Below are 16,299 nucleotides of genomic sequence, written 5' to 3' on the forward strand. Positions count from 1 at the left end.
TATTTGTGTGCAGTGTTATTTACTAGTGTTGCTTATTAGCAGATATTTAGAAATTATATGGAAATATTCACCATAGTGAATTTAAATATCACATTTAAAAATGTATTAATTGAATGAGGCACCTTTTATTTTAAGTTTAAGCAACTACAAATAAACTTGCTACAACCAATCAATGCTTTTTCTTGTACAATTTTTGTAGCTTGCACTTATTTATTTTCAGAAACTACAATAAAAAATTTCAGGAATGAAATACAATGAAGGGTACATGAATGTACATATTGTAGTGCATTTTACTTTTCTAGAACCTATTATTTGGAGCTCAGGCCTCCTACCAATTTATCTTTATTATGGTCTAACCTGTCTCTTGGTTCCCATACACAGAATTTAGAGAACTTCAGACTTTAGGCTTGAAGCTTTGTGTAGTATAAAATAATAAAGAAACCCTTTGGATAGAGCTGGATGGTGGTGGATGGTGATGGATGGTGATTGGAGGGGCCTTTCTCCACCAACCCAGGCCACTTGTGTCTGCAACCTCTTGCAGCTGGCAGGTCAGTAGGTTCAGGTAGAGGCGAGGAAATCATCCACAGACAGGTTCCAAGAAATATCAGCTTTATTCAGGCCCTGGCCAACATGCGTGGCCTACCATAACCGTTTATGCTGGATCCTTATTCAGCCCTGCATTCTAACTTCTCTTTCAGCCATATCTCCTCCTGCGTCCTTCTTTATTCTCCATCCAGTCAAAATCCCCTTTATGCCCCTGAGGCCAAACCTTTTTGTTACCTACCAAAGACTCCTCCCATAAATGGGAGGGTCTTTCTTGTAAGTAAGATTACACAGGAGGGTGCTCGCTTCGGCAGCACATATACTAAAATTGGAACGATACAGAGAAGGCCCCTGCGCAAGGATGACACGAAAATTCGTGAAGCGTTCCATATTAAAAAAAAAAAAAAAAAGATTACACAGGAGGAATGGGGGGATGGGGCTACACTTTGTACCTAAGAATACCCAACCAGCCTATATTAGAATTCTTATTAGACTTTTTTTCAAACTCAGAGCCTCATACATGGCAAACACTCTTATCACTGACCTATCTGACTCCAACTTTGGAATTCTGGACACATTCAAATCTTAACAGTATAATCTTGTTATACTTGTTTTCTCATCATCTCTCATGGATATAACCAGTTTCTATAAAGTAAGGATTTTATAAGGATCAAATGAAATAATACATGTAAAGCAGTTAGTAGTGATTGACATATAATTAAACTATTATTTTGTTTTGTATCTTCTGATCCGTAGTGAGACGCGTTATCCATTGCGCCACTGGCCCGACTTGTTTTGTTTATTTTATCATCATCATTATAATCTTATCAACCATTCTGATCTCTGCTATTTTATTTATTTGGAGCCTTTGAAGAATTATCAGAAAGCCTCAAAGATGAGGTTTGAAACCCAATTGTCTAGAGCACACTTTTGGTCTTGAGAAACAAAAAAAAAAACCTGCCCCAACATAAAAGAGATTCTTCTCATCAGTCTCATCACTATCATCACTACACACTACGAAACAAATTCGTAGTGTATATTGGATCTGTGTTGAAAAGAGAATTCCAGCTTCCCTGGGTACAGCTGTGCTTTCCAGTGTTCATTCTACTGGCACCATTAAAGAGCTTTAAGCAATGTACCAGTTCTTGCAACACTAGAGGAAATTAATTAATTCTAGCATCTGTTTATTCCCAGGCTGTAATTATCACTCAAATAATGTCTCTATTGTTTTAATATACCCATATTCTTTATTTCTTCATCTGAGAAGAAAATGGGGATCCCTCTCTCTTTCAAACCTTCAAAGCTTAGTTGAATACATTGGATTATTTTGAGATGCTAATTTGTTTTCTGGGTTTGTTTTTTTGTTTTGTTGACTTTTTATTTCTATTTTAAAGCATCTGTTTTAGAATCTCTCTAAAATAAGAAAGGATCTTTGGGCTAATACAATAAAATACACGCCTGCCAGGAACGATTTCTGAGTGCAGAGCCAAGAGTAACCCCTGAGTCCCAACAGGTGTGACCCAAAAACCATTATATGTGTGTGTGAGTAGACTATATATGTATATGTATAGTTTATTCACACATAAAATTAGCTTTCATCTCCTAATATCCTATCATTTTAGAAAATTGGGGCTCTCATATGAAAACATTAAAACCATTGCAATGGGTAATAGTCATGTAATGACAGTGGTTAAATTAATCCATGAAAAGTTCTTAGAAAAATGCCAAACATAAATATTGGCTGTTTTCATTATTTTTTTTTTACTAATAAGTGTTCCTTTAGTTAGATTGTTTCATTGTATTCCATTACTTTTTTTTTTTTAGAAAAGTATTACTATTTTTTTAGAATAGAGGGTTAGCAAGGATGTCTCCATTTAACTTATGGTAGGCATTGCAGATTATCCATACTACTGTCCTGTGTAAATCCAAAGTGATCTGACAAACCTCAGCTATCCAGCACCAACCAATTGGCATTAGTAGACTTTAGCAGAAGTAAACTTTTTGCCTAGGAAGTTTATGTTATAAAGAGATTTAAGAACTGTGTAGTGCATTGGCATGGTGAAATCAAATTATTCCAAATGGGCCAGAGCAGTGGCACAAGTGGTAGGATGTCTGCCTTGCATGTGCTAACCTAGGAAAGACTGTGGTTCTATCCCCTGGCATCTCATATGGACCCCCAAGCCAGGAGCGATTTTTGAGTGCTTAGCCAGGAGCAACACCAGAGTGTTACTGGGTGTGACCTCAAAACAAAACAAAACAAAAATTATCCAAACAAGATCTGTTTCCTAGTCTACGACATGAGTGAAACCAAGGCCAAATTTATTTGGCCATTTCCACAACCAGGCACATTCATAATCTTATCTCTTTACCTTTGATATTTTTAATTTTTAATTGTGTTTCATAGTGGCTAGATCAAACCTGGCAATGCTCAGTGATTACCTCTGGCTTTGTGTTTAAGGATCACTCCTGATAGGGTTCTAGAGACCATATGATGTGCTAGGGATTGAACCCAGGTGGCCATATTCAAAGCAAGTGACTTCCCTTCTGTTTTATTGCTCCAACTCTGAGATTGTTCATTTTTAAAGCCTTTGCTAAATATCATTTGAACAATGAGAAGTTTTTAATTTTGCCCAATTGTTTCAAGTTGGGTTTTTTTTTAATTTGTTTTGGGGGTTACATCCAGCAGTGCTCAGGGGTTACACCTGGCTCTGGGCTCAGAAGTCGTGGATCCTGTCAGGCTTGGGGGACCATATGAGACGCCGGATTAAAACTGAAGTCTGTCCTGTGTTGGCCGTGCAAGGCAAACGCCTTACTGCTGTGTTATCACTCCAGCCCCTCAAGTTGGTTTTGAAAACAAATTATTGTTCTAATTGGTGTAGCTTTAGTGTTATGTGATCTTGATGAGTAAAGTTAAAGAATTTTTCAATTAAATGCAAAAAACATTGAAAACTCAAAAGCCATGCATTTATCTTGGGTAGCATATTTTACTTCATTGCATGTTGAAATTTATTTTCAGCTTCTGCATCATCTGAAAGACAAAATCATTTATATATTTAGATATTCAGTAATGCATGTTATCCCTTGTTTCAATAAGCTATTAAAATTTGGGAGGTTGTTTTGTCTTGGAGCCATATTTGACATTGCTCAGGAGCTATTACTGGATATGTGCTGCTCATGAGGATGGTATATATTGCAGGGGTTCCAAATTGAGTCATCACACATGTAAGCCAAGAGGGTTAAGCCCTATACTAATCTGACACATGACTTTTTTTTTGACACCTGACTTTTTAAAAAATATATATATTTAAGCACCTTGATGACAGACATGATTGTATTTGGGTTTCAGTTTTTTTATTCCTTCATTTGACTAAATAAATAATCATGTTTGACTTTGATGAATAGAACTTCATTTTTAATATTTTTAAACTTTATTTATTTATTGACTGATTGGTTTGGGGGCTACACCTGGCAATGTTCAGGGGGCATGCCTGACTCTGCACTCAGAAATTGCCCCTAGCAGGCTGGGGGACCATATGGGATGCCAGGAAACGAACCAGGTTCTTCCAGGGTTGGCCGAAGGCAAGGCAAAAGTACTACTGCTATGCTACCTCTCTGGCCCCAGAATAGAATTTCTTTATGAAGTTGAACATAACATTATTTATTGTTTGGGTAGATTTTTCTTATTTTTTACTTCGATTTTTTTTATCTCTACTAGTTCTTTCAACTTTATTCCAATCCACATTTATAGATATATTACAGAAACATAAAACATTTATAAAATATTTCGCATATAGGGCCGGGAAGGTGGCGCTAGAGTTAAGGTGTCTGCCTTGCAAGCGCTAGCGTAGGACGCGGTTTGATCCCCCGGTGTCCCATATGGTCCCCCCAAGCCAGGAGCGATTTCTGAGCGCATAGCCAGGAGTAACCCCTGAGCGTCAAACGGGTGTGGCCCAAAAATAAACAAACAAACAAAAAAAACAAAACAAAAAAAAATATTTCGCATATGGGGCCAGAGCATTGGCACAAGCTGAAAGGCGCCTGCCTTGCGCGTGCCAGCCTAGGATGGACAGAGGTTCGATCCCCGGCAACCCATATGGTCCCCCAAGCCAGGAGCGATTTCTGAGCTCATAGCCAGGAGTAACCCCTGAGCGTCACCGGGTGTGGCTGAAAAAGAAAAAAAAAGTTCGCACATATAACATTTTATAACTAGGCTGAAATACATATATAGATGTATATGTATATATAAGCCAATAACATATATTGCATTACATATATTGCATACAGTTTTTACTTTAGATTTACATATTCCTTTATTATAGTTAAAGGCATATTAAGAGAATGATACCCAGTTCATAATGACTCTGTAATGCAATCTCTGTGTTTTCAGATCTAAAAGTTTCAACATCTCCTAAATCTTTTCCACTACCATGGCATTCTCTCTCTCTCTTTCTCTATCTCTCTCTTTATCTCTCTCTCTGTTCTCTCTGTTGGAGTGTTGTAGTTTTCAGTAGCCATATTGAAACTGCGACCATTTCGTTAATTATTGGTATGACAATAGAGGACCCAGGAAATTCTAATAACAACTTCTTTCAGCATTACTTCATGCTTGCTTAGATTCTTTAAAGTTTTTGAGATTATGACAGTTTTTAATTTATCTTGGGCAATCTACGTAGCAAGGCTAGATTGAGTTTTTTCTACTCCCCAGAAGTTAGGTGTGGACACTAATATCTACTGCTTTTCTCCCTCAGATGTGAAATAAGTTTTAACTATTCATTTTATTTGATTAACTTATTTTAGAGATGCTTTTGGATTACTCTTAACTCTGTGCTCAGGAACCACTGCTGACAGGGTGGGGAAATCATATTTGGTATTGGGGATTGAACCTATGTTGGCTGCATGCAATAGAAGACCCTCACTTTCTATATAATCTATCTAGCCCCTCTTTTCACATTTTCACATATAAGAAAGTAATATGGGGACTGGAATCCTTATATTTCAGAATATAGTATTTCTTTTGAAATTTCTTCCATATTTTCTGATCTCTACATTCTGAAGAACATTTTTCTCTTCTACAAGATTTTGGTTGCTGCGAGTTGTGTTCTTTCTATCTGTTCCCCAGACTTCCAACTTCTGTGGGCAGATAGGCATTTCTTTTACCCTGAATTTTTTTTTTCTCTTTCCTTTTAAGAGTATTCAAATTAGTTTGGATGCCATGATACCTTGTCAGTTGTGTGTTTATTGTTGATATCAACTCAAGGGGTGATAAGAGGAGTACATTTTTTGGCATAACAAAGACATAAATTATACGACGAATCACCTAACAAAGACAGTAGGCCCATGAGTGAGCCTGCTTTAATTGAATTGGTATTTATACAAGGTGACACCCTCTTTCACACCACCCACCTCCTCCCAGGGTGACTCAGCCACTGAGGAAGAAACCTCTGAACTGTTCATTAAGACAAGCAGGTAGGGGTGGAAACTCCACTCAGCCAACTTCAGGTACACCTTAGTTTCTGCTGGATACATCTGGGAAGTCACTGTGTACTATTTACCAAAATAATCCTGGTTTCGTGCTCAAGAGAGGTAAGTAGAGTTATATTCAAATACATAAATACATCTGTTTTACTTGCATAGCTTTCCTTGTTTTTTTTTGCAAGTAATTGAGTGAAAATTTAAATGTATGAACTTTGTCTTCTTTTGCAATTAAATTTCTTCCAAAGGACTATTCTGCTTGTTGACTCCTCTGCTGTTACTTACAATTTTACATTGCATGACTTTTCACTGCGGGACAATTTTTACAGATTTATGGGGTATCGCTGAAATAAGTGTCTATTTGAGTTTCTGTGTGGGAGCCGTCAGCTGTTTTGAATCCTGTCACAAAGAAGGATAACAAATTCTTTAACACTAAGAATCAGCACATACCAGTCTATTTTCTTACATTACTATAAAAAACATATTTAAGGAACTTATTTTCACAGATGCTTTCCATATTGTTGTCTTATAGATTAAAAAAAAAGGTCTCTGTTTTATCTTGATTGCTGGATATATTACAAATTACTGAGTTTTGAGAGAGAGGCAGAGAAATTTCAAACCTGTATTCTCCCTCCTCTCTATCTGAAATAGGTCAGTCACATTTCTTGCACAAACATAACAAATAATAAAATAGGATGGGTGAAACAGGTTTCTGCAGGAATGTATATATTTGGCCAACTCTATATTATATCTTGAATTCTTACTTAAGCGTTTATTGTTAAAGTATGAGGGTCGCTTTTCAACCTCTATTCATATTCTGGTCTTGAAAAACCAGTTTTGGGAGTACTTTGATAAGAATATAAAAGTGATTTTGACCAGACTTTCCTTTATTATTAATAGCTAAACAGACCTGTCTTATGTTTCCCTCACCATGTCTTACTGATGTTACAAAGCTGTAGGACCATTCAGAGTTAAGAACTAGCAAATTTTCTATCTTCTATAGAATTCCTATCTTTGGCTTAATTTCTAGTTTTTTCACTCCTTCCTTTTGCTGAACAGGTTATATATCAATTCAGTAGTAGAGAATCTAATTTCTAAATTTTATGTTGAGGGTTATTTTTGTGGCCTATTTCTTTATTACAAAATTATTGGAACTTATTATAGGTGTGGTCTTTGAAAAATTATAATTTGATAAGGTATTAATATTAGGTGCAGCTATTGATTAAAGTTATTTTTTATTAAAGTTAATTTTTATACAATGAAGTTATAAATAATGTAATTTCTTTAAGACTTGTACAAATGCAGTTTTATTTTTTCTTTTCATGTATAAAATCTTTATTTAAGCACCATGATTACAAGCATGATTGTAGTTGTGTTTCAGTCCTAAACAGAATATCCCCCTTCACCATTCCCATTCAACATTCCCACCACCAATGCCCCCATTATTTCCCTTCCCCATGACCCCTTGCCTGTATCCAAGACAGGCGTTCTACTTCTCTCACTCATTAACACTGTCACGATAATGGTCAGTTTAGTTATTTCTCTAACTGCACTCATCACTCTTTGTTTTATTTATTTTCATTTTTCTTAAAACCCATAGATGAGTGAGAGCATTCTGCATGTCTCTCTCCCTCTGACTAATTTCACTCATCATAATAGTTTCCATGTCTATCCATGTATAGGAAAATTTCATGACTTCATCTCTCCTGATGGCTGCATAATGTTCTATTGTGTATATGTACCACAGTTTCTTTAGCCATTCATCAGTTGAAGGACATCTTGGCTGTTTCCAGAGTCAGGCTATTGTAAATGGCGCTGCAATGAATATAGGTGTGAGGAAGGCAAACCTGGTAGATCACACTCACTCATTCTAGGGCTTTCTCCTGTGCTCAGGAATCACATCAGTAGTGCTCAGGAACAATACAGGATGCAGGGAATCAAATTATATGGGGTTCAGCATGATCACTGCATGCAAAGCAAGTGCTTTACCTACTGCACTATCTCTCTGGCTTTCCAAATATATTTTTAAAATAATTTTAGAACTCAACTTTCAATTGCTTCTCATTCTTTTGTCTAAGACAAGGTGTATAACTCCAAGTGTTTGTAACACCCATAACATTTACTTGTAAATTCAACATTTATAAAACATAATTTTATTTGAAGTTGGCTTTAGCTTCCAGAGTTATAATGCTGACATGATTTTGTTTTTGTTTTTGTTTTTTTTTTGCCACACCCGGTGCCGCTCAAGAGTTACTCCTGACTATGTGCTCAGAAATTGCCCTTGACTTGGGGGATGATATGGGATGCTGGGGGATCGAACAATGGTTTGTCCAAGGCTAGTGCTTACAAGGCCTTATGGTTTGCGCCATGGCTCTGGCCCCATGACATGATCTTTTTGATATTTGCTGTGTTCCAGTGTATAAAGTAATTGAGAAATACTTTAAATTTGAGAAAACTGAGATATATCCATAAAAATTATATTAATGCATATGATTAATTATAAATGCTGGCCTGGACAGAGTGCATATAAAAACAAGTCATTATTTTAATTATAATATTATCTTCATGTAAAATTCAGATCCAATTGACATACATTTTCAGTTGAAAATTTGATTCATTCTATATAATTAATGAATTTTCTAGCTGAGAACAGCAAACCATTTAAGTTTTAACTTTGTCATTAGGATAAAGAGTGACTTTTGTACTAGTGAGTTTTCTCAGTGATTCTACAAATTATTTTCATATAAGATGCATAACTATAAAGGAGCTACCCTTTAACTTTTTTAAAGAATCACAAATTAAATGGATTTTCTTACACAAAATATTACTTAAAAATGTTAAAACTATTATAATATGACCATGACATAAATTTCTAAATCACATTAATTTTTATAATGATATTATTTTTTTGGTGAACAAAGCTGTGTGTCTCCAGTGCTACGCAAGTCCATCTACCACTATCTTTATGCCACTTCTATTTTACACAATAATGGGATTCATTTTTTTAATTTGTAGATTGGGGACTCAGTCATATTATTTGTCATATTTCTGGGGTCATAATTTTCGAAGGAGTCAGCCCTCTCGAGGAAGGTAATGTCAGAGTGTGTGTGGGTCATGGCACATGTAATCAGAGACACCCCTTACCTTGGTTATCATTCTTTGGGTGCTGTTTACGTGGCTCTGCCATAACCACTGGTATTTTTCCTGGACCACACCCCTTCATATTTGGGGGTTAATCCGAGCCTAGTGCTCAGGGTTTGGTTCCAATTGTGCCAGAAACCTTGTGGTGCCAGAAATGGAACCTGGGACTCCTTTGCTGTCAGTTTGATGAACTATCACTGTGGCTCAACCATTAGATTCCTAGTGAAATACCCAAGAACTTTTTTTACCTGGGAACTTTGTAAACAAAACAAAGAGGATGTATTTTGGGCAACTGAACTCATACTGTAGAATGAACACATATAATTTACTAAGCAGTCAATTTAAGCAAACAAGATTTAAGTGATAGAGACCTGTATGATTCAGGCACTAACTTGAAGCATTTAAGAGGGAAGTGATAAAATCCTTGGCGAGCAATCCAACGGAAATCTTCATCAGTCCCACACAGCTTGTCAGCTGACCTTAGCTGTATCTGGACAACCATATGTTTATCTCTTTTCTCTTGTGTGAACTTTGATGTGACAGATTACATAATTGCACTGTACCTATGCGCAGTTGCCAATGCTCACTTTTTAGCCAAAGGTCTTTGTATTTCTAATCTGTCTTTGTAAAAATCCACTTAATTTCAGATTTTGGAAAAGACCCTTTCTCAAGTGGCTACTTTGGCAAATTAAAAGATATTTATTAGATTTGTACTTTATGTTCATCATGAAACATTTAGAGCTATGAGTCATTCTTTTATTGTGCTTATTAATTGGAAGAGTATATTTTTAGCTATCCATTAAATGGTAACTACCTTACTTCCAGTCATGAGAATATAAAGCCCTTAATACTTATTAAATTGAATACTTGAGAGTTCTAAGTGAAGAAATAATTCATTCTGTGTTTCGAAACCCAAGTTTCTCTGATCTAAAAGGTGATTGATTTTCATTTATATTACAAAATTTTGGTGGAAAGTAGTGATATATAGTGCATTTTTCCCCATAGAGAGAAGGGTTGTGAGACACCCAACTGTACTCCTGGCTTACTCCTGGCTCTGTGTTCAAGGATTATTCCTGGAAATGCTCAGAGGACCATATTAGTGCTAGGGATATAACCAGTGTAGGTTGCACACCAGGCAATTATCTTACCCCTAATTCTTTCTTTGGTCCTACATAGTGCTTTTCAGACTGGATTGGTTACATCTTGAGACAGTCAGAAGTCCAGATAATGTACAGATCATGGTATAAGGATGAGTAAGCATGATACATCTGCATACTCAACTAATTTTATGTTTTGGGGCAGAAATAAACCCATTTTCTCATTTCTTCCTCTTTTACCATTCATTCTCAGTATTTGTCATTTGGTAAAAGTTTAAAGGGATTCATATAGGAAAAAATTCAGAAGACTAAAACTCAGATATTCTTTGATTTAATCATGACCCCATTTTGACCACAGTTTAATTATATGTACAAAGTCACTTTAGAGTACCAAAAATATTAGTATTCTTGCTGATTGACATTTACATTTATATTCCATAGATGTGTACATATATCACTTGATATACATATCAAAAGTCATGTACATGTAACTTCTTCCATTTCTTTTTTTTGTTACTTTGTTTCTTTTTTGTTACTGCTCTTGGGTTATATCATGAATGTAAGCCCTTCCAGAACTTGAAGTATGATTCATCCAAATGTAATAATAGTCCAGTGAAGGTTTCATTTTAAATCTAAGAAAATAATTTTCAAATATCTGAATAATTGAATGAGTGAGACTCATCTATAGAACTTCTGTAAAGGAAATTAATGAGGAGAGCTTACACAATATGTATTAAATTATATTAATAAAGAAAATAATTAAATCGTTTCAATTGCAAGAATTGAATCTAAACACAAATTCTGGAGATAGAACAGAAAATCATGAAGCATGTTACAGACTGTGTAAGAATTTAATGTGACAAAGGCACAAACATATCTAAGGGAAAGAACTCATTCCACCTCACCAAAGAAAATCCCAATGAATCAGAGTTTCCACATAAGAATGTATTTAAAATAATAGAAAATGCATATAAATATTTGCACTTATTTTGATTCCTGGAACAATGTTCTTCACCGCTGAGTGGGAGAGCAGATTAGGGCCACAACTAAGTAGAGTTTAGGGGAACATATGATGGCTGGGTTTAAACCAGTGTTGACTCTCTGAAAAACAAGCACTTTGACCTTTGTACTGTTGCCTACTAGACCCTAGCCTCTGTCAACATTTTCGATGAGCCAAATCACTAGTATAATGTGAAAGGGTATGCTATGCAAAAAAGAGAGAACATATGGCAGAAGTAAATATAAAGTAAAATAAGGTGTGGGAATCTCAGCTTGCAGTTTCACACAAAAAATCAGACAGAATCATAGGATGAAATGTATTTTAGGTTAAGGGTTGTTGAGCAGCTTCTTGGATCTTACTGATCTAGCAAAGCTTCTCTCTGCTGCTTTCCTTCCACTTTTATTAGCCAGAGTTTAACATAAATCACCTGAGGGTCAGGGTTAATGTAATTAAGGGTAATTGTGCTAATTAACTCTAAAGTTGAAAGGGAAAAGTAAAGTAATGTTACAGGTGTATAATAATAAGGTATTGAAGATAACTAACAAGGTTTAGTTATTGAAGTTATTGAAGTTTAGTCATTGAAGATAACTAACAAGGTTTGGATTTAGCCTATGAAAAATATTTTTAATCAGGGGTCCAGAGCGATGGCGCAGGCTGTGGTTCAATCCCCAAGCGTCCTATATGGTTCCAAGCCAGGAGCAATTTTTGAGTGCATAGTCAGGAGTAACTCCATATTTTTAATTAGTATTTGGAATATCCTCTGAAGAATTCAGATAATATATCACTTTTATTAAACAATGTACTTGATATTTTCCAAAATAATATCCAATGACATAGCATATTAGAAACGTTAACTTTAATGGAATATTTTGAAGGAGTTAAAATATCTAGTTATCATTGTGCTGAGCTTTTGAAACTTGGTAAAAAGATTAAAAACAATCTGCTCCAAATATCCCACTTGCTTGAAGTTCTCTATTGCCGAGGAAATTCCTTTCATTTTTGTATTTATTTTCTAAACTTCTCGGGCAAACTTATTTGGTTTGAAGTATTAACTTTATACTTTATACAAACCCTCATATCAAAACCCCTTTCAGAAAAAAAAATTATTTCACTCACTCTACCCACATTTCCAATTATTTAACTTTCAGCAAATTTTATTTGCAATTTTTGCAAATTTTTGCAAAGACTTTTGCAAATTTCTCCAAAAATTATTTAGCTTTCTGCAAAAAGACTGTGCCTTAATTTAACCACTTGATGTAAAACTTTTCTGAGATATAGAATGAGGATCATAATAGTGAGATAATACATATAAAATCTAAGCACAGTATAGTTGTATTACATGATACCAAAATGTTAGCAGTCAGCATTGAATTTATTTTTCTCTCACTCTCCTCACCTCCTTTCTCTCTCTTTCTGCCCCATGCCAGCAAATCAGGCCCAGTTCTCATGCATCAGTCAGGGAATTAACCGCTGAAATATATCTCTGCCTCTACTTTTCCTCTTTTCTTCTTTGATCCTCTATTTTTGGTAGTCTATATTCTGCTCTTCATTTTTGTCTTTTCTGCTTTGTTTTTACTTTCTCATTTGGTATTTCCACCCCACTCAGTTGCTTTGTTCACACAATTTTTCTTAAGAGAAAGTTTTCAGAGAGTAAAATAGTACAGTAGGTAGAACACTTGAATTGCACTTGCCAGATCCAGTTAAATCCCCAGCATCTTATATAGTTCCATGAGCCACACTAGGAGTGATTACTATGTTCAGAACCAGGATTCAGCCCTGAGCACCACTGGGAGTGACCAAGAAAATAAATATTTAAGAGAGAAAGACAAAGTTTTCAGGGAGTGGCAAAAATGTTATTAAATAAATTAAGAGACATTTTGCCTTTTGGTGGACATGGAAGTGTGAAATCTAAAATAATTTTATTGGGACAGGAGAGAGTACAACAGGTAAGATTGTGTCCAAGGTTGCCTTAGATAGCATATAATCCCTGGTAGGAATGATCCTGGGGAACAGAGTCTGAAGTAAGCCCTAAGCATTATTGGCATGGCTCCAAAAAGAAAATAATAACAATATTATGGTTAAGGTGGAGCTAGAGCTAGGCTTGGGCTAGGGACCAGTAAATCAACTAAGCAGACTTAACTGTTCTCAGGAAAATGCTATTATTAAAAAAGGGAAAATACAGAGGCCGGAGCAGTGGTGCAACAGTAGGGCACTTGCTTTGCATGCCCTAACCTAGGACAGACCACCTTTCGACCCCCAGGTGTCCCATATGGTCCCCCAAGGCAGGACTGATTTCTGAGCACAGAGCAAGGAGTAACCCCTGAGTGCCACCGGGTGTGCCCCCCAATAGAAAATACTGATTTCTAGATTTAGAATGTTCACAGGAGAAGGAATAAATTGCTTACTATTACCATACTGCTAATATTTTGATCCCTAGCACTCATATGGTCCTTTAAGCACCACCAGGAGTAATGCCTAAGAACATATTCAGGAGTAATTCCTGAACAGTTATTTGTGGTCCCAAAATGAAAAACAAAACAAAACAACTTAAAAGGTGCAGAAATAAAGACACACTTAGGGAATACTAGATATTTGATAGTTTCAAATGCACTTATAAAGAACTTATAAAGAACTCAAGTAATTTCATCTAAAACATAAGATAGAAGCTTTTGCACAGCATCTATAATCAGAGGGCAAAAGCCAGCTTTTTATGGTGTTTGGTCATTAAAAAAAAAAGGAATGAAAACTGGGTCAGTAGTTGAAAAGAACTGTTTCTATCTTTATGGATCTATCCTTATAGCAAGATTTCACATCAGAGGTTTCAACTTGCACATGGAAAGCTTGAAATAAAATGGTTTGTAGTTTCCAAAATAATAAAGACAGACAGGATTCACACATTTTTCTCAAAATTCCACATTTAGATACAGTTGCTGGTGTCGCCATTATTAGACATATGCTTTGGTAACTCTTTGAGGAGACAAAATTAACTTCATCTTCCTCATGAAAAATTAAAACCATAATGGGAATAAAACTGAAGAGGCACAAAGAAAACCAGTGCACTGAATTGAAGATACTAAGGTGTCATTATTTGGTTGTCAAGTAGATTAGAAATTTAGGAAAGGTTCCATTTAAAACCTCACTAAAGAAAGGTACTAAAGATTTCTTTTGGATGTATTATTTTTGACACAACCAATATACCAGCTTTTTGTTTGTTTATTTATTTTTATTTATTTATTTATTTATTTATTGGTTTTTGGGTCACACCTGGCAGCACTCAGGGATTATTCCTGGCTCTGCTCTCAGAAATCTGTCCTGGCAGGCTCCCGGAACCATATGAGATGCCGGGAATCAAACCCAAGTCCATCCGGGGTTGGTCAGGTGCAAGGCAAATGTCCTACTATTGCTACGGCCCCTGTACCAGCTTTTTAATATCTAATGCTCTCTATAAAAATATTTTTGAAAAAAATATTTTTGAAAATGGGTTATTCACAGAAACATATGTTGTAGATCTGTTTTTAATAACTTTACAATCTATATCTAGCTACCTAGTTGGCTACCCATATATTTTTAAAAAACACTGCTTTATATTCTGAACATGAAAAAAAATTCCAATTGCAGTAAAATCTTTGTATAAGTAGGAGCTGTTATGGTAAATCAATGCATAATAGGGTTTTTTGTTTGTGTGTTTGTTTTTGGTTTTTGGGCAACACTCAGTGACACTCAGGAGTTACTCCTGGTTATGCACTCAGAAATGGCTCCTGGCATGGGGAACCATATGGGACGTCAGTGCATGTGAGGCAAACGCCCTACTGCTGTGCCACTGCTCTGGCCCCAATGATAGGGTTTTTTATTAAATTAAAATTTTATTATTTTGCATGTGGGGATTTTAGCACTTTATCATTTTTAGATTAATATTTCTAGAAATGACTATGGGATAACCAAATGAACTGATACAGGGAGATAGTTAAATGATATGATCTATTGTTACTACAAAAGTGAAATGAAGAAAGTAGGGCTGAGGAATATTGTACATAAAATAGAGAAGAAACATCAAAAGAGAAGAAACACAATCCAAACAACAGAACGCGTCAACCTGGGATTATTGGACAAGTGCTATTTCTACCTTGGGAACTTGTAGATTTGATAAGAAAATTAAATTTTCTTTGAATATTATGATTTTCAGTCCCACGTGCTTATTAAACTGCTAACAGAATCTGAAAATAAAATAAGTTATCATTTTCTTACTTATTTAGTGTATGTTAACCTGAGACTGGAAATAAATCTGCTGCCATCAAGGAAGAACCAAGGCCCCTTCTAACTTTCTGCTCTGCCATTAGCTTTCATTCTTAGAGTTGTTAGTCCTGTGATTTGTCAGAATAAATACTTTTACCTTCTGCAGGCAACTATTTTTAGAGAAGGGGGAAAATAAGATGCAAAAGACAAGTTTTTTTCTGCAAATATTCTAGAAGAATTGACAGAATGGAGACATCCAAAGATGGCTCATTGAAAACTGTTTCTACCAAATGCATCAGAATATATGATGGGGTCAATTCTTAGATAATCCAAACTAGTTCTTGGCAGGGTGAAAGCATATTCAGATAACTAATCTCATTTGGTTCCATTTAGCCTATCCTTCTGGAGAATGCCTAACTAACAACAATATCTTTGGAAAGATGTTGGATCTAGTGAGAACCAATGTTAAGTATAAGATATCTATGATAGTTGGAAATGGTCACTCTGGACAAGAAATGAATGCTGAAGGGAGATAAAGTGATATGTGTGATACCTCTTGAATAACAATATTGCAAACCACAGTTTCCAAAATGAAAAAAATAAAAAAATAGAGAGAGAGAAAAGAAAATTGTTTATCACAGAAAGAGGCAGGGGAGAGAGGCTAGGAGCGCAACAAGGACATTGGTAGCAAAAAATGTACACTGGTGAAGAGTGTTGGACATTATATAACTAAAACACAACCCTGAACAACTTTGTCGTTGTGCATCTCATGGTGATCTAATTAAAGAATTTATTTATTTCAAAAATAAATTA

At 35.5% G+C, this 16,299-nt stretch overlaps 1 pseudogene; it reads left to right on the forward strand.

Moving 5' to 3' along the window:
* The first annotated feature begins 841 nt into the window (after positions 1-841).
* On the forward strand, positions 842-939 carry LOC126017113 (uncharacterized; annotated as a pseudogene).
* Positions 940-16,299: the final 15,360 nt, after the last annotated feature.

This window comes from Suncus etruscus, chromosome 8 (assembly GCF_024139225.1).
Source record: "Suncus etruscus isolate mSunEtr1 chromosome 8, mSunEtr1.pri.cur, whole genome shotgun sequence".
In the NCBI taxonomy this organism is placed as follows: domain Eukaryota; kingdom Metazoa; phylum Chordata; class Mammalia; order Eulipotyphla; family Soricidae; genus Suncus; species Suncus etruscus.